Source organism: Acinonyx jubatus, chromosome A3, assembly GCF_027475565.1.
Source record: "Acinonyx jubatus isolate Ajub_Pintada_27869175 chromosome A3, VMU_Ajub_asm_v1.0, whole genome shotgun sequence".
NCBI classification, from domain to species: Eukaryota; Metazoa; Chordata; class Mammalia; order Carnivora; family Felidae; genus Acinonyx; species Acinonyx jubatus.
Window position 1 is genome coordinate 78,589,736 of NC_069388.1, and position 23,845 is coordinate 78,613,580.

The following is a 23,845-nucleotide window of genomic DNA, read 5'->3' on the forward strand; positions in this document are numbered from 1 at the left end:
CAGAATTAAAGCGCCTTCCCCTTCCCCCCAGGTATGACCATCTGCTTTGCTACTCCTGATTGACAGTGGTCTGGAATATTTGGTGTTCTGGGTTGTCTTGGTCCCCTCAGATGCAGAAAGAGAAAAGATGCATTTATTAAGGCAAAGGATGACTTATTTTCACTTCCAAGAAAGCTGAAATGAATAAAGCCTTTACTTGGGCCAAATTCAGTGTGATTTGCCTTCTTAATGAAAAATGTCAGATGAAGTAAAAATTCTTGTGTAGAACAGTTGAAAACAAATACTTCATGAGCTGGGCTGTGGGAATTACTGGATAAATTTTCCTTGATGTTAATTGTATATTGGATATACGTTTTATTTTATTTTTATTTTTTTAAATGTTTATTTCTGAGAGGGAGAGACAGAGTGCAAGTAGGGAAGGGGCAGAAGGAGAGGGAGACAGATTCTGAGGCAGGCTCCAGGCTCTGAGCTGTCAGCACAGAGCCTGATGTGAGGCTCGAACTCACAAACCATGAGATCGTGACCTGAGCTGAAGTCGGATGCTTAACCGACTGAGCCACCCAGGCACCCGTTTTATTTTTTTAAATATTTATTTATTTTGAGAGAGACTGCACGAGCTGGGGGATGGGCGGAGAGAGAGGGAGAATACCAGGCAGGTTCCGTGCTGTCAGTGCAGAGCCCGACGTGGGGCTCAATCTCACAAACCATGAGATCATGACCTCAGCTGAAATCCAGAGTCAGATGCTTAAATTGGTTATATGCTTTAAATGCTAGGAACATCTGCCACATAATCTTGAAGCTGAACTTCACCTTGTTAGAGTTAACAGTAAATCTGAAAAATTAAAGTATTTGTCCTGATTCACTTAGGTCTCAAAGTAATACTTTGAAAAGGTAGAGGCCAAGAAAGAGGCATTTTAATACTTAAGGAGCCAAAAAATCTTGTCACATTGTATATAAAGTGTATTTGTTAATTTTAACCTGTAATATTTTATTTACCACTAAAATCCATTCAATATGATTTATGTCAGTTGTATGATATGCCTCAATGGCAGAGATATTAAAGTGTAAACTATTACTCCTTAGAATAATTGAAATGCAACATTAGCGTGTGTATTCCATGCATATATAGAAAGTTTTAAAACACTTAAATTGAAAAGTGGAATCCTACTTAGGTGTATTTCCTTCTTTTCCATCACTCTCTGTGGTTAGCAATTTCCACCCAAGCAACCGTGTTGGCTTTTGAGCTCTGATAGTTGCTTTCTTCCTGCCTAGTGTGCATTGTGAAAGGGGAGGTATATTGATTGTGCCGAGGCAACAAAAGTAGAGTTTTTAATTTGATTGTAATCCAAGGGCTTATTTCTAAGAGGCCTGGCAGTTGAACAAAGGTGCTTGTAGTTTCCTGACAGCTGTCCCGCATCAGGGGAATGTTCTCGTCCTACTTTAGCAGTAAGCCTTGGGAAGAACTTATATCCCAGCAAGGGCTTCTCAGTGCCCTGGAGACCTACTGTCCTGGGACATGCCTTTTCCTGGCCTGTCTTCAACTAAACTCTCTCCTGGCTCGTCATCAAGTCCTTCCCCAGATTGGCTTTCTTAACCTTTCTTTGAAATGTCATCAGTAACCCTGATCCTGGCACCAACTTTACCACTTCTTCTTTAACTATCAGAAGAGTACAAAATGAAAACATATCCTGCCCTTGGTTTGGGTTCTTCCAGAAATAGACCTCTAGAGAAGGATTCTAGCACAATTAGTTTCTTGGGTACATGTTCTGTGAGAAGGTGATGTTGGGAAGAAAGGCAGCCAATAAGGAGTGTGTGTTAAGCCAACTGCCAGCATGGATCTGGAGCTCAATCCCATGGGACATCTGTGGAGAAGAACAGTGTGGAAAGTATGCCCCGAATGATCCCTCTTAAGGCCTGAGGGGGCTGGGCTCTTGTTTACAACAGCTTTATTGACGTATAATTTTCCCACCAGGATAGTGACCCATTCTAAGTGTGTGGTGATTTTTGGCTGATTAGAGTGTGCTGTAACTTGCACTGCAATCCACTACAAAAATAGTTTGGTTTCCTGCAGTATGCCCCACGGATCTGTCTCTTGCTTCAACAGTGTCTGGATGGAACGGATGCAGGGACACCCCTTCTACCAGCCTCCCGACCACCCTCCAACCTTTTTTCCAGTCACAACCTTTGGAGCCATCTTCTCGGCCATCCTTTGCCTCTGGGACTGGCCAACACCCTATTTTGAGCTTAGCTCCTTCTTACCCATCAACCGTGAGCTCCCCAGATTCCTCAGAATTATTTCACCAAGGTGGAGGGGGCTGTCAACCTCCTGGTCAACACGCACCTGCAGGCCTCCTACACCTACCTTTCTCTGGGCTTCTATTTTGACCGTGACAATGGGAATCTGGAGGGCATGGGTCACTTACTTCCACGTGTTGGCAAGGGTGCAAGGGTGTGGAGTGTCCCCGGAAGTTGCAAAGTCAACCAGGCAGCCACACCCTCTTCCGGGACCAGGACCAGGCAGAAGCTGTTCCAGGATGAGAGTAATAAAACCCTGGACGCCACAGACACCGCCCTGGTTCTGGTGAAGAATCTGAACCGGGCCCGTTTGGCTCTGCGTGCCCTGGGTTCTGCCTGCGCGGGCCCCCATCTCTGTGACTTCCTGGAGGACCAGGATGAGAAGGGGATCAAGAAGACGGGTGACCACCTGACTCACCCCTGCAGGCGGAATGGCCCCCAGGCTGGGCTGGGCGAGTATTTCTTCTAAAGGCTCGCCCTCAAGGGGCACCTGGGTGGTTCAGTCAGTTAAGTGTCCGACTTCGGTTCAGGTCATGATCTCAGGTCATGATCTCATGGTTCCTGAGTTCCAGCCCTGTGTCAGGCTCTGTGCTGATGGCTCAGAGCCTGGAGCTTGCTTCAGATTCTATGTCTTCCTCTCTCTCTGCCCCTCCCCCGCTCACCCTCTGTCTCTATTCATCTGTCTCTCTCTCTCTCTCTCAAAAATAAATAAATATTAAAAAAGTAAAAAATAAAAATAAATAAAGTCCTCAAGCATGACTAGAAGCCTCTGAAGCCCGGCAGCCTTTGAGGGGCCTCTCTGGCATGCAACCCCCCGGACCAGGGCTTGTGCCCGAGCCTCTCCCTGCAGCCACCAGGCAGCTTTTTAACCACCCTGGAGCCCTGTCCCAAGCCACGGACCAAATGGAAACAAAGCTGTTTGCAGCGTGCCGTGCGTGCACATACACACAGTTTTCTAGTCTTAATCATTCTTTTACTTAGCCCTCTATAGAACTTTTTTATTTTGGCCATCCTTTTTCTTTTTTAATTTTCAAAAAGCAATATCTTGTTTATTACTCTGCCTTCCATTGCAGCCTGTTCTTTGTGGGTGCAGTGACTTAGAAGAGTTAGTCCTGTTTTATTTTGATAATTCTTAGTGAAGTATCTCAGGCCTTAGTTAGCTGGTTTTCACTTTAATTTTCATGGAAGAGAATACGAAGTGATCCTTGGCCATTTCTGTGAATGAATGCGCTGAACTGACTTGTGTCACTTCCTGGGAACTGTTTCTTTTCAGGGCCATTCATCCCCAAAACCACTTCCTTGCATGGGGAGGCTGAGTGAGGGTGTGTATGAGTAGTGTCCTGGTAGAGGCTGATACCCTTTCAGGGACTGAGCAGGTGGGAGACAGGTAGGCTGGAGACCAGATGCTGGAGCTGCCTTTCCTCCTTTTTGCTTTGGGTCTATTTCATCGTATACTACTCAGCTTCTCCTGCCAACCAGAACATTGTATCTCTCTGTCTAGGAAACATTTCTTAGCGTATAAGCATCTGAGCTCATGCTCACCCAACTCTGTGTGTGTGTGTGTGTGTGTGTGTGTGTGTGTGTGTGTGTGTGTGTGTGTGTGTGTGTGTTTGGACGGGTTGGGCCAGCTATGATGCAGCCAGCGCCGCAGTAAATCATCCCCACTGCCTCCTGCAAGCTGGGAGACTTTGTGGAGCTCCCCTGTGAATGTTATCCCCATATCCCTGCAGCTTTCTCTTGACCGTATTCTGGGCTGTGCTTCCCTTCTTTCAGCTTGTCCAGTAATATAAATGCATATATTTCCTATCTTTCAGAAGTGATCTTTCTGTTGATGGTACCATCTTTGCTGCCAACACCACTTTGGGTTTCTTCATTTTTGTATCCTGTTATTGTCATTTCAAGGTGATTTTAGTAGGAGGAGGAGACAAACACTGCCCACTCTCCTCAATTGGGGTCCCCAGCTCGGTTTCTCATAGCCAGGGAGGTGGCCTTGGGAAGAGGGCTCTGGGTTTGGTTCACAGACAGCCAAGCCTGCCCAGGCAGCACTCCCTCAGCTGCCAAAAATTGCTACGTGGGTGGGAAGTGATCAAGCCGTCCCAGCCTCACTCTGGCCCCACCCCAAGTCTCCTTGGGCAGTAGAGAAATGTTCAACCCTCGCCTCCTTTGAATCAGTAGCCTTCTGGGCTCTTCCTGCTGTTGTTCAAGGGTTCAAGGCACTGAGGTCAGAATTCCTTTTTTTCCACTTGTCCCACCTCATTGCAAAATGTGGCACAGTGATGAAGTGTTAACTAATCATTGGATAATTTGTTTCCAGTCTGTGGGGTGGAGAGAAGAGAATGAAAACAGAGCTTTGCTGGCTCAGCACAAAGACAGCCAATGGGCAGGCTTGCGGGGGCCTAGCAGAAAACCTAACTGGGTGGAGGGAGACCCAGGAGCCAGATGACAGGTGCCAAGGTCCAGCACAGTGACAAGGTGGAAGTCCCATCTGTTTTGCTCATTTGAAACTTGAGGACCAACCTGCAGTCAGCCAGGAGGCCAGGGCTACAGATTCTCAGCAACAGCCTCTGATCTGCTGTTACCCTCCAGGTTGATGAGATGGGAGAAACCCGGAGAAGCACAAAGATAAAGAAGATAAGCAAATGTAGGCAAACCTCAACTGCTTAGATAGCAGTAATGTCACACTGACTTTTCCTCTGTGGGATATAAGAAAGGATTGGTGGACACTGAGGGTTGAGGTTGTCAGGCTTAAGGTTGGTGGGAAATACCTTTATTTATTTGATTGTGAAAGCCTCCTAAAGTGAGTCACCGAGGAAGGAATGAAAGAGGAGGGGCTGTGATGCACTGTCAAGAAAGCTAAGAACTTTCCCACTTGCTGAGCCCTGCTGGGTTGAAGAACAAGACAGAAGACGCAGAACAACATCATGGAGAGCCCAGTGCCCCATGAAGCTGTGGGGCAGCATTTCATGGCAGGAGGCAGCCTGACTTGCTCTTCCACCTCCAGAAACTACAGAGGTGCTTATTGAAATGGGTACCAGCCCAGTCCCTGCAAGTGAGGACCTGCTTAACAAAAAGGCATATCCTATATCCTAGGATATAGTATTCTAGTATCCTAGGATACCACATCATTGTACACAAAAATATTCTCTGCCTTATCCAAAGTCTGGATGTTTTTCCCTGCTGGTAGACCAATCCAGTAAGTTACTCTTCTGAGATGGATTGCTTTGTTTGGAGAAATCTTGCACTTAGAAAACTTTAAATTCAAGGGCACCTGGGTAGCAGCTCAGTCGGTTAAATATCCAACTCTTGATTTCATGGTTTGTGGGTTCAAGTCCCACTTCTCTGTCTCCCTCTCTCTCTCTCTCTCTTTGCCCCTCCCCTGCTCGTGCTCTCTCCCTCTCTCTCAAAAATAAATAAACAAACTAGGGGCACCTGGGTGGCTCAGTTGGTTAAGCATCCAACTTCGGCTCAGGTCATGATCTCAGAGTTCACAAGTTCAAGCCCCATGTTGGGCTATGCACTGACAGTTTGTGGGTTCGTGCCTACATCAGGCACTGTGCTGACAGCTCAGAGCCTAGAGCCTGCTTCAGATTCTGTGTTTCGCTCTCTCTCTACCCCTCCCCTGCTTGTGCTCCATCTCTCTCTCTCTCTCAAAAATTAAAAAAAAATATTTAAAATAAAAATAAACAAACAAAAAACTGCCCCAAAAACATAAAATTAAAAAATAATTAAAAAATTTTTAATTTTGAATTAATTTTTGACTCACAGAAAAGTTGTAGTTCGAGAGTACCCATCTACCCGCACCCAACTTTCCCTGATGTTAACACAGCCACGTTGCAATGATCACAATTGGCACTAGATGAACCAACAACAGGAAATAAATATTCTCTTACCTACACTACAGGTCTTTAATTTTACCATTTTTGCCCTCACTAATGCCCATTTTCTGTTCCAGGATCCTGTTCAAGATCCCACTTGTTCTTGAACTCCTCCAGTCTATTGCAGTTTCTTCATGTTTCTTTGCCTTCTATGACTTTAATACTTTTGAAGAGTATTTTTGAGGAGTTGAATGTCCTTCAATTTAGGTTTGTCTGCTGTGTTCTCGCAATTAGAATGAGGTTGTGTATTTGGGGCAAGAATGCCACAGAAGTGATGTTTTGTCCTTCTCAGTGCATCATAGTGAGGGTTAATAATGTCTGATTCCTGGTCACTTTAATATGTTGACTGGGTTTCTCCTTTGTAAGGTGCTGTCTTTCTCTTTGCAGTTAAGAAATATCTTGGGGGACATTTGTACATTTAAAAGTTTGTCCCAGGGCACCTGGGTGGCTCAGTCGGTTCAGCATCCAACACTTGGTTTCAGCTCAGGTCATGATGTCACGGTTCATGGGTTCGAGCCCCGTGTCAGGCTCTGCGCCCGCTTGAGATCTCTCCCTCCCTCTGTCTCTGCCCCTCCCTGGCTCGTGTGTGCTCTCTAAATAAATAAATAAATAAACCTAAAAAAAAAAATAAATAAAAGCTTGTACATTTAAAATGTACAGTAGGGGCACCTGGGTGGCTTAGCCGGTTGAATGTGTGACCTCAGCTCTGGTTATGATCTCACAGTTAGTGAGTTCAAGCCCTGAGTCAGACTCTCTACTACTGTCTGCTGTCATTGCAGAGCCTGCTTTGGATCCTTTGTCTCCCTCTCTCCCTCTGCCCCTTCCCCATTTGTATTCTCTCTCTCTTTCTCTCTCTCTCTCTCTCAAAAATAAATAAACATGTAAAAAATATTTTTTTAAATGTCCAGATAATTAAATAAACTAATGTGTGGGAAGTGCTTGGAGCCTGGCGTGTAGTAAGTGCTCAGTGAATGGTGGCTGTTGGTTTTTTCATCATCATTGTTGCTCCCTCTGTTCCTGTTCTTTCTCTCGTTTTCTTCCTCTGGTTTGGCTCCTTCTGTTCCTTCATTATCCTCTGCATCCCATGCTGATCCACCTCTTGCTGGTCACTTCCTTGCAGTGTGGTTGGCACTCTCATTCAAAATATCTGAAGCTTCTAGAAGGGCACAGAAGGTTGAATGCTCCTCAGCAAGTGGGGATCAGTGCAGGGCAACAGCCTACTGTTACTGCAGGTCAGGGGCAGAGCCCCTGTGGAACAGGAGGAAGGGTTCAACTGTCTTTGCAGAATGTGTTTACTTCGAGGTGTCCATGGCTGGGGCGGAAATTCCCCCATATCCCTTGTGGTGGGAGTCTGGACCAGAACCTGAAGACCCACAGTCCCTTTCCTCGTGGTCCTGGAATGGTCCAGAGGTGCACCTCCTCCCATAAAAGCTGGTGGAGTTTTCTCCAACAAGGGGGTGGTTTGCAGCACTGGGCGACTTTTAGGGGTCACACCGGAGGAGGAGGGTCTGGTCATGGGTAGAGGGAGCAGCAAAGTCTCATGTGGGAGAGGCCTGCATTTTCTTCCCACACCGGGCAAGGAGGCCCAAGTTAAAGTAACCTCGTTCCCTCTAGATGAGAGCAGGGGCTCCTCAGCCAGGGTCAGGAGATGCCAGTGTGCTCAAGGATAGCCTGCTATGAATTGCTTTCCAGGAGGTTCCTTGTCCTACTCTAGCACATAGTGCTTTATTTACAGAATGGCTGTTCTTGGCAGCTTTCTTGGCCTTCCAGACTCTTCCTCTATTTTAGAGCATTTGGGCTCTATTTTTACTCAGCGAGGAGAAGTTTCCCATGTTTGAAAACAGCTGCCATGTAGAGGACTGTTGAAACTACTATTTTTGCCTGCCCAAAATGCCTTCCTCCATCCTTCTCCTGGAGATGGGTGGAGCCCCAGGACTGGTGAGCTGGGCATGTGATCAAGCAGGGCCTGCTGGAATCCTCTGGGGCTGGGAGAGGGGAGCTGTTTTTCTCGGGGTTGCTAAATGGGGTTACCCCACCAGCTCCCTGACTATCTGCAGAAAGTTTCCCATTGGCAAAAGACAACACCCATGGAAACAGAAAAATGGGAGTGAAGAGAGCAAAGGTGACTCAGGACAGTATGGAGCCCTGGATCCACTGCCATCCCATCCTCACCACCCTTTGAACCAGTACATTCCCATTTTTGCTCAGGCTTGCTGGAGTTGGGTGTCTTGGGCCTGGCTGATATCATGAAAGCCTCACTCCTTTCCTGAGTTTTAGGTTGAGGCCACTGCGAGTGCCTCCAGATTCCTACCCTGAGGCACTGGTTGGCAGCTGGGATGGGAGTTATACAGTTGTCTTAGGACAAAGAATTTGGGTGGAGAAACTTAGGAAGCTGGGTAGGCCTTCCTTTCTCCCAGGGTCTATTCAGTGCAGGTCTGGAGATCCCTGGGCAAGACAGTTTACAGCTTCTCTTTCAGGGTTGGGTCAATAGGCTCTGTTCCTGTGTTTGCCTTGAAGAGCCAACAAAACCAAAAGGTAGAGGGGTGTGTGTGTGTGTGTGTGTATTTGCATGTGCAAAAAAATCCAGTTCCTTGGGAGAAGATGCTGGTGGGGTGGGAAAAGATGGGGCAGGGGGAGGTGTTTAGGTGCCCATACAACTCGAGTGTAGGGGGTGGGTCCACTCTGTGGGGTCATATGGTCAAGGGAGGAAGAACCTGAGTCCAGACCCTGACTCCGCCACAGTGGGGTAGTAAATAACCTGGCCCAGCTTCAAGGGGGACAGTGGATGGATGCTCATTAGAAAGTTCTGTGTGGCAAGCTGCCCTGGACTTTCCTGGGCCTGAGCAAGCTGAGCCCCAGCAGCACAGCTGCAGAGGTTGGAACAGCCAAAGGACAGTTCCCTGCTTTTATGGTCACGTGATCATTCTTTCAAAAATGCACTTGGCGGGGTGCCTGGGTGATTGAGTTGGTTAAGCATCCGACTTCAGCTCAGAACATGACCTTGTGTTTCGTGGGTTCAAGGCTCGCATTGGGCTCTGTGCTGACAGCTCAGAGCCTGGAGCCTGCTTCAGATTGTCTCCCTCTCTCTCTGCCCCTCCCCTGCTCATGCTCTCTCTCTCTCTCTCTCTCTCTCTCTCTCTCAAAAATAAATAAACATTAAAAAAAATTTTTTTTAATGCACCTGGAGTTGGTGGATGTGGGAAGGTAAGACCTCCATGCCTCTTGGGGGTCCGGTTGTGTGTCAAGCTCTCAGCTGCAGAGAGGGAAGTTCTGTGAGCCTGCACACTGTGCTCTACCCATCCTAATCCTGGTTTCTTTACCCATCAGGAAAGTGAGGCTTAAGAAGTATGTCAGCCCAAGTTCACACAACTAGCAAGTGTGAAACCAGTATTTATACTTGGCCCTCCGACTCCAAAGCCCAAGAGCTTTATCCTGCTGTGGGACTCTCTTCCTAGGCCTTCCAGAAAAGAATTTGGGAGACTACTGTGATCCAATAAAGTGGCACTGGTGCTGTGGCATTTCTGCTAGTCCTTAGCCATGAACTTTGGCCTTTGACTCTGCTGTCCAGGGATTTTTGCCTCCATCGCTGCTTCGCTCAGGTTTTATCATCACAGAGTCATCACCACGTCCCATCCCGGTGACTCACTATGCAAAGCCTGGTGTTCTACTCACAGACTTACCTTGTTTGTCGAAGGTTTGTGGTCACTGAGAAGTGTTATTAGGTGAGACCTATAGAGCATGTGATCTTTTAATTTCAAATAGGCAGTGAAAGGTAAAGCAGAATAGTGATTGCCTAGGGGTTGGAGGTGCTGGTGGAGGAAAATGGGACATGCCTACTAAGGAATGTGGGATTTCTTTGGGGGATGATGAAAATGATCTAAAATTCATTGTGATAATCATTGCACAACTCTGTGGATACAATAAAAACCATTGACTTCTACACTTTAAATAGGCAAATTGTATGGTGTGTGAGTTATATCTCAAGAACGTTGTTAAAAAAATAAAATTTCACTGGGGCATCTGGGTGACTTAGTTAAGCATCTGAGTCTTGATTTTGGCTCAGGTCATGGTCTCACGGTTTGTGAGATTGAGCCCTGTGTCAGGCTCTGGGCTGGTAGCACAGAACCTGCTTGAGATGCACTCACTCTCTCTCTTTCTGCCCCTCCCCCCTCAAAATAAATGAATATTAAAAAAAAAAAAAAAGGAGAGAAAGAAAGAGGAAAAGTTAGAGTGGCCCTCAAAAGGTCTCCAGAGAGGGGAGAAAGAAAAAGCAGGCAAGTGTTTGTTTCACATCGTTGCTAACTCTTTATTATGTCCTTTCTGTGTATCATATCCCAACCTTTTACTGGACCACCTGCCTATGCAAAGATAACCTGAAGATAGCTAAACACCCTGCCACAGGTGCTGGCCTTTTACCTAAAGGACTCCCCGAATCACTTCTTGTCCAACTCCAGTTGCCTCTGTTCTTGACTTTGGTATCTGTCCCAGTTCTGCATTTAATGATTCATTTTGAAACCTGAATCTTAGCATGAGCCATTTAGACTGGAGTCTGGCATTCCATTGCCACCACTTCCTATGGCCACAGTGTGTGAGAGGCATTTCTACTTCCTGCTGTACGCTGTAGGCCAACCAGCCAGGTTGTGTCCTGCTTGTTGTCTCTGCCGGTGGAAGGAGACTAAAAATTATTCTAGAGACTGGCTTGCTTCTTGATGCCTCCAAGTGTCTAAACTTAGTGACTTGCTTGAAATCAATAGACTACAGCAGAGATAATAAGATGTCACTTCCATGATTTAATTCTAAATGATTGTGACTCCTGTCTTGTTAGTAAACTCTCTCTTCCTAGTTTTAATGAAGCAAGCTGCCATGTTGGACAGGCCTATGTGGCAAGGAACTGAGGGTGGCCTCTAGCCATCTGCCAACTAGGAAATGAGGCCTTTAGTCTAACAGTCCTCAAGGCAGTGAATCCTACTAACAACCACATGAATGAGCTTAGAAGCCATTCTTTCCCCAGTTGAGTCTTCAGATGAGACTGTAGACCCTAGGCCAACACCTTGACTACAGCCTTGTGAGAGACCATGAAGCAGAGGATTCAACTGAGCTGCGCCTGGATTCCTGACCCTCAGAAACTGAGATAATAAATGTATGTGGTTTGAAGGCACTAAATTTTGATATAATTTGTTACTCAACACGAAATAACTAATATAGTGTGTATGTGGTTTTTGTTTTATGCTCTCCACCAAGAGATGAATGTACAATGAAACTAGAGAAACTTACATTTCTGGGCCCCTCACTTGCATAAGCCCCTTGCATGGCCCTGCGAGAGTCCCTAGCAATGTGTTCATGTAGTCATATGTTTTTATAAAATTTACAGAAAACATTTAAACTGTAATTAGGGCAGGGTCTTCTTACTGCTTCAGCTCTCCCTCCCTCATACTTCCTCTTTTTTTTTAATGTTTATTTATTTTTGAGAGAGGGAGACAGAATACGAGCAGGGGAGGGGCAGAGAGAGGGAGGGAGACACAGAATCCAAAACAGGCTCCAGGCTCTGAGCTGTCAGCACAGACCCCAACACGGGGCTCGAACCTACAAACCGTGAGATCATGACCTAAGCCAAAGTCGGCCATTTAACCGACTGAGACACCGAGGCGCCCCCATCATACTTCCTCTTGAGTCTGCTGGTGTGGGAATGATTGGGGTATTTTGAGGATATGACTAAGGGGAAGTTGACTTGGAGATACAGTTAGTGGGATTTGGGGGATATATTCATATTGCTAGCTAGTCGTTTTTGTGGAAAGTCATGTTGTTGCCAGGCTGGTACTTGGCAGAGTTAGGATTCAACCTAGGGTTCATCTTATGAACTTAACACAAGTCTGGGTTATACTTAATCTATATACTTATACTAATCTTATACTTACAATTATACTGGATTCTTACACTTAAAGGCATGAGAGTCTGTCCTCAGATATTTGCTTTGTTTGACACTCTTTCCCACCTTTCTGCCTGCTCTGTTACCCTAGTCTTATCACCTATTGCCACCATCCATGTACCCTTTGCTTCATCCATTGAACTCTTGTCTTTGCTAGGCGTGCTTGTGCTCATACTTCTCTCCAGCCCGAAATGGCATCTCCCAAGTACATCTATGTAGATTCTTACTAAGTTTTTGCTGTCTTGATATAAAACATTGACATACGCCACTATAAGAATATTGGTGGCAAACTGGATAATGAGTGTTGTCAATTCAAAGAATAAGATGACACACTGAACAAGAAAACTTGAAAGTCCCTGAAATTATATATAGCTCCTGTACAAAATGAACTTGATAATTTTCTCCAAATTTGGGAAAAATTCAACAATACATGACATTACAAATAATGAATTGTGAAGCTGAGCTGAAGAAGTTGAAAGTGACTTTTCTAAACTGTCGATGAAAAGCAAGTTTTTTTTTTTTAAGTTCATTTATTTATTTTTGAGAGAGAGCGTGAGTAGGGGAGGGGCAGAGAAAGAGAGAAAGAGAGAGAGAGAAAATCCCAAGCAGGCTCTGCACTGTCACCACAAGCCCAGTGCAGGTCCCAAACTCACGAAGCCGTGAGATCATAACCTGAACCAAAACCCATAGCCCCAACACTTAACTGACTGAGCCACTCAGGCACCGTGAAAAGCAAGCTTTGATCAAACATGGTAGAGGAAAGACTAAATTATCCTTTTTTTTCTATAAAAAAGTATTTCACAAATTTATTGTTATACAAAGTAGCAACCAGACAGTGCGTGGACCAAAAAATGTGGGGAAAAAGTGTTATAGAGTTATGTCAGACAGTTTATGAAAATATGTAATTTTTCTGGGTTTTATGATTCTTGTATTTCTAAAGTTTAGATGTTTTTTTTAAATTTTTTTAACGTTTATTTATTTTTGAGAGAGAGACACACAAAGCATGAGCAGAGGAAGGTCAGAGAAAGAGAGAGAGAGACAGAATCTGAAGCAGGCTCCAGGCTCTGAGATGTCAGCACAGAGCCTGACGCAGGGCTCGAACTCACGAACCATGAGATCATGACCTGAGCTGAAACTGGATGCTTAACTGACTGAGCCACCCAGGCGCCCCTATATAGTTTTTAATTTGTTGTGATTTTCTTCCTTATTTTAAGGAAACTAATCTTGTGTGAAGTTGGAGTTTTATGTTCTTTGGTGTAAGAGGGACACAAAATTGCATAAGCTTCAGGGTTCACCAAGCCTGGATCTATTCCACTTCTTATCAAGTAGGGAAAAAAATTCCTTGATATAGAGATCAGAAAATTCCTTCTTACTATTCTTTTTTTTTTTTTAACTTTTTTTTTAAAGTTTATTTATTTATTTAGAAAGAAAAGAACAATGCAAGTGGGGAAGAGGCAGAGAGGGGAAGACAGAATCCCAAGCAGGCTCTGCACTGCCTTCACAGAGCCCAACATGGGGCTCGAACTCACGAACCATGAGATCATGACCTGAGCTGAAATCAAGAGTCGATGCTTAACTGACTGAGCCACCCAGTGCCCCCTTCCTACTTTTCCACCTCTGAGTCCAGCTGTATCTTACATAGCTTTAATAGGGCTCAAAAATTTTTATCTGAATTTAATTCAACTAAAAATGTTTTGGTTTTGAGGAGAGAAGGCAGAAGAAAACATGATCAAAAATATCTTCTGTCTGAAGGGTAGGTGGATGGAGGGGAAAGTAGAAAATCCTGTGTAAATTGAGAAGGTTCCCAGAATTAGAACCTCAGGTGGAAGTTCTATTCAGAGACACTTCAGTTATTTGAGAGAAAACGCTAATAATAGTTGACCATATATCAAGGACCCTGCCTGGGCAGGCAGGTAGATTTCATGACATCTGAAGTGTCCTCTTTCAACACCTGGGTGGTGACAGTAGCAGTTCAGGCCCAACTAGAGGAGCTGTACCTAGAGACTGGACTTGGCATTGGGGCAGGGTAGAGACTGGGGGACAGACTCTAGGGTAAATCTAGCCCAGCAGGCAGATCCCTAGCCCTTAAATAGTGTCAGGGAGATCTTGTAAGGAGTGGCTTCTCCACACTTCCCTGCTGGGCAGGTCACTATGACCGCTGTGAGGCTCAGGCAAAACAGAAGGCTGGCCTGAAGAAGGGGATAGCGCTGAAAGGAGCAAAGTGCAATGCCAGACTCTGGGGGAACCAGATGGAATCCTGTGGTTCAAGAGCAGCTTCCGGGCCTGACTTGTGGTCTTGTTGACAGTACAAGTCCCGCTGGCACTTAGGCTTTCTGGTTATTTGCCTCCCGTCAGGGGTATGACCGAGTGACCGCAGCCAAATATTTAATAATATCTCATTAAACATAGCTCGGCATTCTGAAATTTCAATTATTTACTGGTTGCTCTACATGGCAGTTCTCTCTTCCTTAACATAAGGGCAGCTTCTTGAGGCCATCAGAAACAATAGGCTTAAGAGGAAGGCAATGTCCTTCATCTGATCTTTGTCAGTATGCTGGCTCTCATGCTTCTTGCTCCTTATGCTAGCTGAGAAATACTAATAGGAAGCTCTTGAGCAAGGCTTGGGGCCCCAACCATTTCTGACTCTCAGTCCCAATGTGGATGGCAGATCACAGTCTGAGAAAGCCTCTCTTATAGCAGTGCTGTATTCCTTGGCGTCTCAAAAGATAATTAACTGTTTAAACAAAAACAATAATGATGTATTAGGAAGTTTATAATATAACTAAAAGTAAAATGCATGAAAACAACAGCATAAAGACTTGGAGGGGAGAAATGGAAGTATGCTACTGTATGATTCTTATATGATATGTGAAATGGTATAATATCACTTCATGGTAGATTGTGATAAGATATATGCAATAAACCCAGGGTGCCTGGGTGGTGGCTCAGTTGGTTAAGTATCCGACTTCGGCTCAGGTCATGATCTCACAGTTTTTGAGTTCAAGTCCTGCGTTGGGGTCTGCGCTGACAGCTCGGAGCCTGGACCTGCTTCAGATTCTGTGTCTCCCTCTCTCTCTGCCCCTCCCCTGCTCATGCTCTGTCTCTCTCACTCTCAAAAATAAATAGTTAGAAAAAAAATTAATTAACAAAGAGAGATGTTAAGGGAGACAAGACTTTGAGATCTTAGGCCCTGTGCTATAAACCACACCTGCCTGAGCAAAATTAGTCCCAGTGCTACCCAAGACCCTGCACAGGGTGGATCCTGAAAAGTACATTGCTTGTCCCTGGGGACTTAGGAGGGGGCTTATGGTTAGTTTGAGATAAGTGGAGATTGGTTCCTCAAACTTTATTGCTAAGAGGTTTAAGGTATCTAGAAATTCTAGGAATCAAAAAAGTGGAATTCTAGGAATCAAGAAATCTTTTGGATAGTGTGTTCATTCCACTGAAGAGGTCCACTCTAATGTGGCCAAATTCTGACCCATTGATAACATATCAAGGCCAGCAGGTGACAGAATTGCTGTATACCTGGCACTGACTCATTTTTGATGATATTCCATAGACAGCTACCCTCCACTCCTGGCCAAAGAAGACAGTCTTTGCCTGTTAAAATGTGAAAGGATCTGGTGCCAACATGTCCCTTTTGTTCTCTCTCGAAGCTGCCAGTGATGTGGGTGGCTCTTACCTCTGTGTCCACTACTTCTATGCCCACACTGCTCTCTCAAAGAAGTTTTATGTGTACACACTGGTGTAAGAGCATTTTGTGTGCTACATCAAACTACATCACCATGAGGTCATACTTTAACTTTCATACGCAGATGAGTTTAAGCTACCCCTCAAATGTTCCCCAGGTGTTTTTGGGAATGCCCAGGGTTGCTTTGGAACCAGTCTATTCACATTCTCCTATTCAGTGAAGGAGTTTCTGTGGATGGTGCCCTCATGACAACAGTGAGGACTACATACAGACTATCTTGGGGTGCCCCTTCCACTCATCTCCATCAGAATGAGCAACAGTTCCATGTGCAGAGAATTTTTAAACCATGGTCAGGCAATACACACACACACACACACACACATTCCAAAACAAAACAAAACAAAATAGGATTTCTCATAAGAGAACAAGCTCTGAAGAGATATGACTATGCAAAAGCGTAGACATCCTCTTACATTATAATAAGCAATTTAGCTCAAACATTTCCTGATTAAAATTTACATAACATTACTGAGCTAGGCAAGTGGTTTCCTGAAAACTAAGGAAGATTGAGTCTTCACTTATTGCAAAACAGAAAACTGTTCCCAGCTTTGAAATGATAGTTTACAAGTTTTTGTTTTTCTGCCTTCTACCCAGCTCTGGGTAGCCTCCTCCAGCAGTCTCTCAAAGAAGGCATCTCCTCCCAAGCACTTAGTATGGGTCTGGGAACTCAGCCTGAACCATCAGCAGAAACCTTGTTACTCCTCAGCACCTGCTGTAGGTATTCCTACTGCCATCTCCTAGGGCTGCAAGGTCTCTATTATTCCAGAATAATCCATGAAAGGAAGTGCCTCGGTGAGATCTGCGTGCTTGTGCTCAACTTTGTAGTGCCTAGGTAGAACGCATCCATCAAACTTGTTCCTCAAACAAGTTCCTCAAAACCACAGGCGTGTGGCCTGTGCTAGGATCTGAGAGCTACAGAAATGAACAAGGTAGAACAGGGTGTCATTCCACAAGTTATTTGCTCACTGCAAAGGGAAATATCTGCTGATCAGCACTTTAACCATGCAGTCCAACCTAGTTACTAAGAGTGGGATGCCTGATGTGTGCATTCTGATGAGATGCTCTATGACATAGAAAGCATCACCTGTGAAATAACTTTACCAAAAATTTTAACCTAAACCATCCAACTTCAGTATTTAATAGGAAACACAGGTGGTAGAAGAAAACATTAAACTGCATCTCACACACACACACACACACACACAAAAACACAACCAGACAGTGGAACATTCTGTAAGACATATGGCCTGCATTTTTCAAAAAGTCAGTATAATAAATAATAAAAATAATTGAGGGATTGTTTTACATTAAAAGAAGCCAAAGAGAAATAACCTAATACAATGTATAAACCTTGATTAGATCCTAGTTGAATAAAACAAAACAAAATCTAGTTGTAAAAGACATTTTGGGGATAGTTTGGGGAAATTAAAATTAGAATTAGAATTAGGTAATGTTAGTGCTTGCTTTGGTAGCACAGGTACTAAAATTGGAATGATACAGGGAAGATTATCATGGCCTCTGTGCAAGGATGACATACAAATTCATGAAGTGTTCCATACTAAAAAAAAAAGAATTATAATGTTAGGAAATTATTTTTATTATTGGTAATCTTATTATGGTTATGTAGGTGAATGTCCTTATTTTTAGGAGATGCATGCTGAAATAATTAGTAGTGAAGTGTCTGGATGTATAACTTATTTTCAGATTGTTCAGAAAAAAAGGCAAAAATGTTAACAACTAATGAATATAAATGAAATTCATTCTATCTTCCATTTCAACTTTTTGATTCAATAGTTTGACAATTTTCTTAATCAAGTTGAAGAAAAGAAGAAATAGAACATTAACCCCACCAAGTTTTCTTTCATTCCATATGAACTAAGTGTTTTGGTTTTTAATGTATTTGTTTGTTGTTGTTTTTGTTGTTGTTACTGCTATCAAGAATAGCTACTGGAGTGCTCACAGGGGCAGCAGCAGGAGCCAGGGTTCCATGGAAAAGTGCAGTTGCATTCTCAGCTCCAGCTGGTTCAACCATTAACTAGGTGGTGTAGGGCAGAGAAGAAAACCCTTTCCTTCTACTCTTCTAAGTTCTTGGCTGGAGCCTCTATTACAAAAGACTAATGAATAAGAGAAAACCAAAAACCAAAAAAGTTGATTAACGTGTATCTCATATACATGGGAGAAACTCAGGGACAAGTAACTCAAAGAGGTGGCTAGAACTTGAGCTTAAATACCATCGTTAGCTAAAACAAAGGAAGTGTGGGGAGGCAAGTTATGGGAAAATGACCAGGAAGAGTACAGTCAATAAGGATAAGGTTTATTAATATACATTTAAGTCAGTGCCTTCTCTATTGGTAAGTCTCTTGTGATCTAAAGTCTTCCTTCTTTTTCCGGTACACCCTTACAAATGGAGATTTCCTTTATAAATGTAAATTTCCCTTATAAAATGGTAACTTCTACCCTGCTTTCAGAGTTTCTTCTGTGTCTGCTGTTTCTCAAAAAACATGAGCTCAAAATAAACCTTAAACCAAAGAGACATATTTGGGGTGGCATATTCTGGTATCTTTTTCATGCTTATTTATTTATTTTGAGAGAGAGAGAGAGAGAGAGGACATAAGCGAGTGTGCACGTGAGCAGGGGAGAGGCAGAGAGAGGGGGAGAGAGAGAACCACAAGCAGCCTCCATGCTGTCAGCATGGAGCCCAATGCAGGGCTCAGTCCCACAAACTGTGAGATCCTGACTTGAGCTGAGATCAAGAGTCAATGCTCAACTGACTGAACCACCCAGGCACCCCCATATTCTGGTCTCTTACATTGGTTCTTGCTCTGGACTTCAGTCAGCTCCCCTTTACATGTCATTCACTGTGCTCAAGCTTTATAAGCATGATTTCATTAAAAACAAGCCAACAAATAAGCAAATTATGCCTGTCTTCAGGAAGCTGATAATCTACTAAGGAGGTCTTTCATCAACAACCTGTAAACCAAGGAGGAAGAAAATCAGTATCATGACAGGCGAATCCAGAAAGAGCCATTAATCCTCTTGGAGGATTTGAGAGGGATTTATGGAAAAGGAAGCTTTTGACTCCCCCTTGAAGGATTTTGGTAAGTAGGAGTAGGGGGAGGAGGCATTCTTGGATGGAGGGCCAGATAAGCAAAGGTCCGGATTGTTAAAAGTGCTGGTTAATGTAGCAAAACCATGTTGTCAGGTACCCGTTTTGGAATTGGAGAGTCTGGGAGTTTTGTAATTATTAGCGAGGTTGAACACTTTGTCCCAGGTTCATGTTCTGCTCCTCCATTTACATTTTGTATATTTGATCTTGGTTCTAGAACTTGTCCTTAGAGCTTGGTCCTAGAGCTTGATGTTTCTCTAATTCTGTGACTCACAAAAAGGTCTTCTCTTTTGTTGTCTCCAAAAGAAAATGTTTGCCTAGCAGAGGTGCAGAATTTGCTTTGATTTTAGACACTCCTGATGAGTATTCAGGTGTTTGGCCATCCTATCCTTACTTGATTCAAGATAATTTGAAAAGAAGAGAAAGGAATTCTTGAGCCACAAAGCCCAAATCATGGTTTTTCACAATTTGCTCCAGATGGAGCAAGAAGTTCTGAAGCACAACAATGTGTAAATGATGTTATGTAAAGCTGTTATTTTTTAATTCCAAAGTTATTTTTGTTACTAACTACAGATTTAATAAAATACTGGCCAACTATTGATGGTGTGTCTTAATTAAAAAGTAGAGAGCACAGGTTTGGGAATTAAGCTAACTTGGGTTGGAATCTTGGCTCTCCATTTATTAGCTGTGAGCCCAGGGATGAGTGACTTAGCTTCTCCGAGATTCAATTTTATCTGTAAAATGTGTGTAACTAAAATATAGCCAAGCCTTCCTGGGCAGCTCAGATCTGGCCTCACCAAATAGTGTTGTATTACAAAAAGAAGGAAAAAAAAACATAAAACTGATTGAGAGAGGATTACAGAATAATCCATTATGTTTCTTTGAAATCGGGACATGTTTTCAAATGATGGGGACTTGTAATTTCTTCCTCCCTTCCTCCCTCCCTTCCTCCCTATCTTCCTCCCTTCCTCCCTGCCTCCCTCCCTCCCTTCCTTCCTTCCTTCCTTTTTTCCTGGCACATAAAATAATGATGTACCTTGCCATTGATTGTATCTTACAGGCAGTGGTGTCTTAGATTAGATGAAATATGGCAGAGTCTGTATTGAGGCTTTCTTGAAGCTATGAAAGAGTAAGTTATACTTCATGTACCTGAACTGAAATATCCTCTCCAAATAGCCCACTCTTTCCCCCCATTCTCCTCTGTAGTAACCATGGCATGTTCCTCTTTTTCTCTCTAGCCTCTTCTTGCAGCCTGCCAGCCCTTGCCAGTCTCCTCCTATCCCTCCTCTCTACCCTCTCTTTTTCTTTACTCTCCCCTTCCAGCTCTTCAGCCCAGCTCCCTCCAGGCCCTCAGAATCTCCATCTCTTTATTTGAATTTAGCCCCGTCTCTCTTGGCTTCTCCATTTCCTGTCCTCAGTAGTACCCACCAAGGAAAATAAAAAATCCTCCAAGGACTCTACCTTTCTAAAAGGTGAAGAGCAGGCAGGAAATTATAAATACTTAACATTTAACTTTTTGTGTGTGGTTTCATAGATTATAACAATATCTACCTCCTGGGGCTTTTGTGAGGGTTAAAAGAGATAGGGAGTGTAAACATTTGGCATATTGTGGGCACATGCTAAGAATTCAATCAATGTTAGCTACCATTACTTACTATTGTTATAGAAATAAATGTACAATTAACATTGTAATAACACAGGAAAAGAAAGAAAGGGGAAAAAAAAGACCAAAGGAGAAAGAATCACCCACTGTCTCAACACTGCATATTTTCCTAGTAGCAATATGGCGTGGTGAAATTTGATTTTTATGCTTTTCTGGTGACACAGCATTCTTATGTATGAATCACAGTCCATAAAGGGAGATATAAGAATGAAAAGAAAGCAATTGTGCATTTTTAATGCATTTTAACATGCAGCCTTCTGTGATATTTTTAGATCACCACAGAGAGGAACTTACTGTTGTCTTCTTCCTGTATCTAGCATGAATTTCTTTTTCTCTAGTAGAAGACCATCTGACAGAAACTTTTTGAAATTCAAAGGAATGCTACTGCCTTCTATTCTAATGAAGTATTTGAAGAGGGTTGTAAAAAAACTTTAAAAACTAGGATAATAATTTAAAATATGCTTTCCTATTTATAGTCATGGAAGATAGGAGGTAAACTTTGCAGAGTTTAAAATGCAACTTGTGGGGGCATGCAGGTGGTTCAGTCAGTTAAATGTCTGACTCTTGATCTCGGCTTAGGTCATGATCTCACAATTCATAAAATTGAGCCCCACATTGGTCTGTGTGCTGACAGCGTGAAGCCTGCTTGGGATTCTCTCTCCCTCTTTCTCCGCCCCTCCCAGCTCCCGTGCACTCTCTCCCCCTCTGTCTCTCAAATTAAAAAAAAAAATAAATAAATAAACCTAAAAAAAAAAAATAAAATGCAACCTGTGGTCTTGGTTGTCATTTCACATCACATGATTGGGAATTGGAGAGACTGCCCCGAAGGCTGACAGCCTGCTATAGACTAAATGGCGTCACCGCCCCCTCCCCCTGCACAACCACCCAAATTCATAGGTTGAAGCCCTAACCCGCAATGTGATAGTATTTGGAGTTGGGGTCTTCAGGAGGTGTTTAGGGTTAGATGAAGTCATTAGGATGGGGCCCTCATAGTGGGATAAGTGCCCTCATAAAAAGCACTGGAGAGATCTCTCTTCCTATGTGCACCGAAGGAAGAGAGCTCGCAGTGGGAAGGCAGCTTCCTACAGGGCAAGAGAAGGAGCCTCTGGATGAAATCTACCCTGCTGCACCTTGATCTTGGACTTCCCAGCCTCCATAATTGGGAAATAAATTTCTGTTGTTTAGAACACCCAGTCAATGGTATTCTCTTTTGGCAGCCCAAGTAGTCTAATAGTCTGGTATCTTCCCATATTGGAGGTCAACAGGAAGGTTAACAGCAAGCTTTCTTAGGCCAGTTTCTCCATGCAACAGGAAGTTTCCTAAAAGCAATGTGAAAGTTGAGACAATGTAAGAAGTAGAGAACATATGTGTAATACTGCAAAACAGAAACCTAAGCTTGATGAAACTCAAAATTAAGAACTTTTATTTTTAGAAATTGCAACATGGAACTTAACTGTTCCTTGATCTTTTTTTTTTTTTTTTTTGCTGGCTAACATATGGTGATTATGAGTTGATACCAAATGCAAGAGTATTTTGCTGTCTCAACAGGTTTAACGCTGCTGTTTCGATAGTGAACAATCTGATAGCTGCTGAGAGCCTACCCCAAGGCCCCCATCATTCTGTGCTACAGAAAAGAGTCCTTTGACTGTGTGCCTGGGGGAGGATGCCAATGATCTAGGCCCAAAAGATTTGCTCTGCCTTTAGGAAAACTGTGTTCTTCCTTAAAGGGCAATTCTGAATCCAGCTCTTTTTTTGCTCTGTGAGAGAAAGAGAATATAAATATTGTAAATTTAGGAGCAATTTCCTTGAGAGCCATGTGACAGAAAAAATTTGCTCTTCCCTCTCTCCATTGTGCTATATATTTATATTATTCTCTCCCATGTGGTGGGAGAAGAAAATTTTACCTTTTAAAACAAGAACCAACTGCTGCCACCTTCCCATTCTAGAAAAATATCTTATTTTATCTGAGGGGAATACGTAGCTGGTCTTGGTGTTAAAGGTGAACACTCACAGGGCGCCTGGCTGGCTTAGTCAGTTTAGCATCCAATCCTTGATCTCAGCTCAGGTCATAATCTCATGGTTTGTGAGATCAAGCCCCAGGTGGGGCTCTGTGCAGACAGTGTGGAGCCTGCTTGGGATTCTCTCCTTCTCTCTCTCTCTGCCCCTCCCCTGCTTGCACATGTACGGGCACATGAGCTCTCTCTCTCAAAAATTAAAAAAAAAAAAGTGAACGCTCACTCAGATCCAGGCCCAAAGCTCGGGGCTATGCTTTCCCCAGAAATAGCCCTGAGGAGTCAGGAAGAGAAGGGAGAGGTAGGTAGAGGTTTAGGGAAGGGAACTTAGAAGGACTTACCATCCAGATAGCACAGTGTAAGACCCCAGAAGGGAGAGCCAGCAAAACACTCAGAAGGCAGAAAGGCCTGTGGGCTCTCCTAGTAAATGTGAAAATGGCTGCGTAATGCTGTGAAGTAGCCAACCGCCTCCAAGCCTTTGGGAGTAGCTGCTTTAGGCAGGTAATGGCTATGGGAAATCAAGAGGGAGCTGGGTTCCAAGGCTGGGACCAAGAGAAGGAAACAGCCACAGTGCATGACACAGGCATTCAGTGGGAGCAGGAAATTGAAAGGAAGTGGCCACCAGAAGGAAAACCCCGGGAAGGCACAGCTTGAGCTATTTGGATATAAAGGTTAAAGGACTGCATGACTCCCTGAGGTTGAGGACTTCCCAGCCCACACCTGAGACATGCATAGCAAGCGTGCAGTGTACAATTGGGTGCTGGAAGAGTCAGAGGCCCATCCAACCAGGGTGGGAGAAGGGCTCCAGAGGAGGGAGGACACAGCCACATCCAGTGCTGCTCAACCTCTGGGGGAAAGTCAAGTCCCCAATCTCAAAACAGGGTCCAGATGTGAGTGGTAGATTTTGGTGTTCTCATGGCCTAGATTTGGAGATGTCAGAGGGTCTAGAGTTTGGCAGCCAGTCAGATGGCACTGTCTTCGTGGATGTTGTAGGGCTAGAGAGGAGATGCAGGAGGGTCACCAGGCCTTGTAATTTCTGGGGGCAAGGCATGAAGTAGGTAACACCTTAACTGTGATAGAATCAGAAGCCAGACTCTTTTTATGCTTCTTAAATTCCTCCTGTTATTCCCTTTCTTTCATATTTAGCAGTCATTTTGAAAGCCTATTACCACTGGGCTAAGAGTGTCAAAGTATAGTTTTCCAAAAGGTAAACACAG

The 23,845-nt window shown here is 43.9% G+C and overlaps 1 protein-coding gene and 1 non-coding gene across 2 annotated transcripts in view; both read left to right on the forward strand.

Annotated features, from left to right (window-relative positions):
* B3GNT2 (UDP-GlcNAc:betaGal beta-1,3-N-acetylglucosaminyltransferase 2) overlaps positions 1-23,845 on the forward strand; it is a 191,221-nt gene that overhangs the window by 30,457 nt on the left and 136,919 nt on the right. The window lies entirely within an intron of this gene.
* LOC113603321 (U6 spliceosomal RNA) lies at positions 17,304-17,410 on the forward strand. The gene has a single exon (XR_003424901.1). It is a non-coding gene; the product is annotated as a U6 spliceosomal RNA (small nuclear RNA).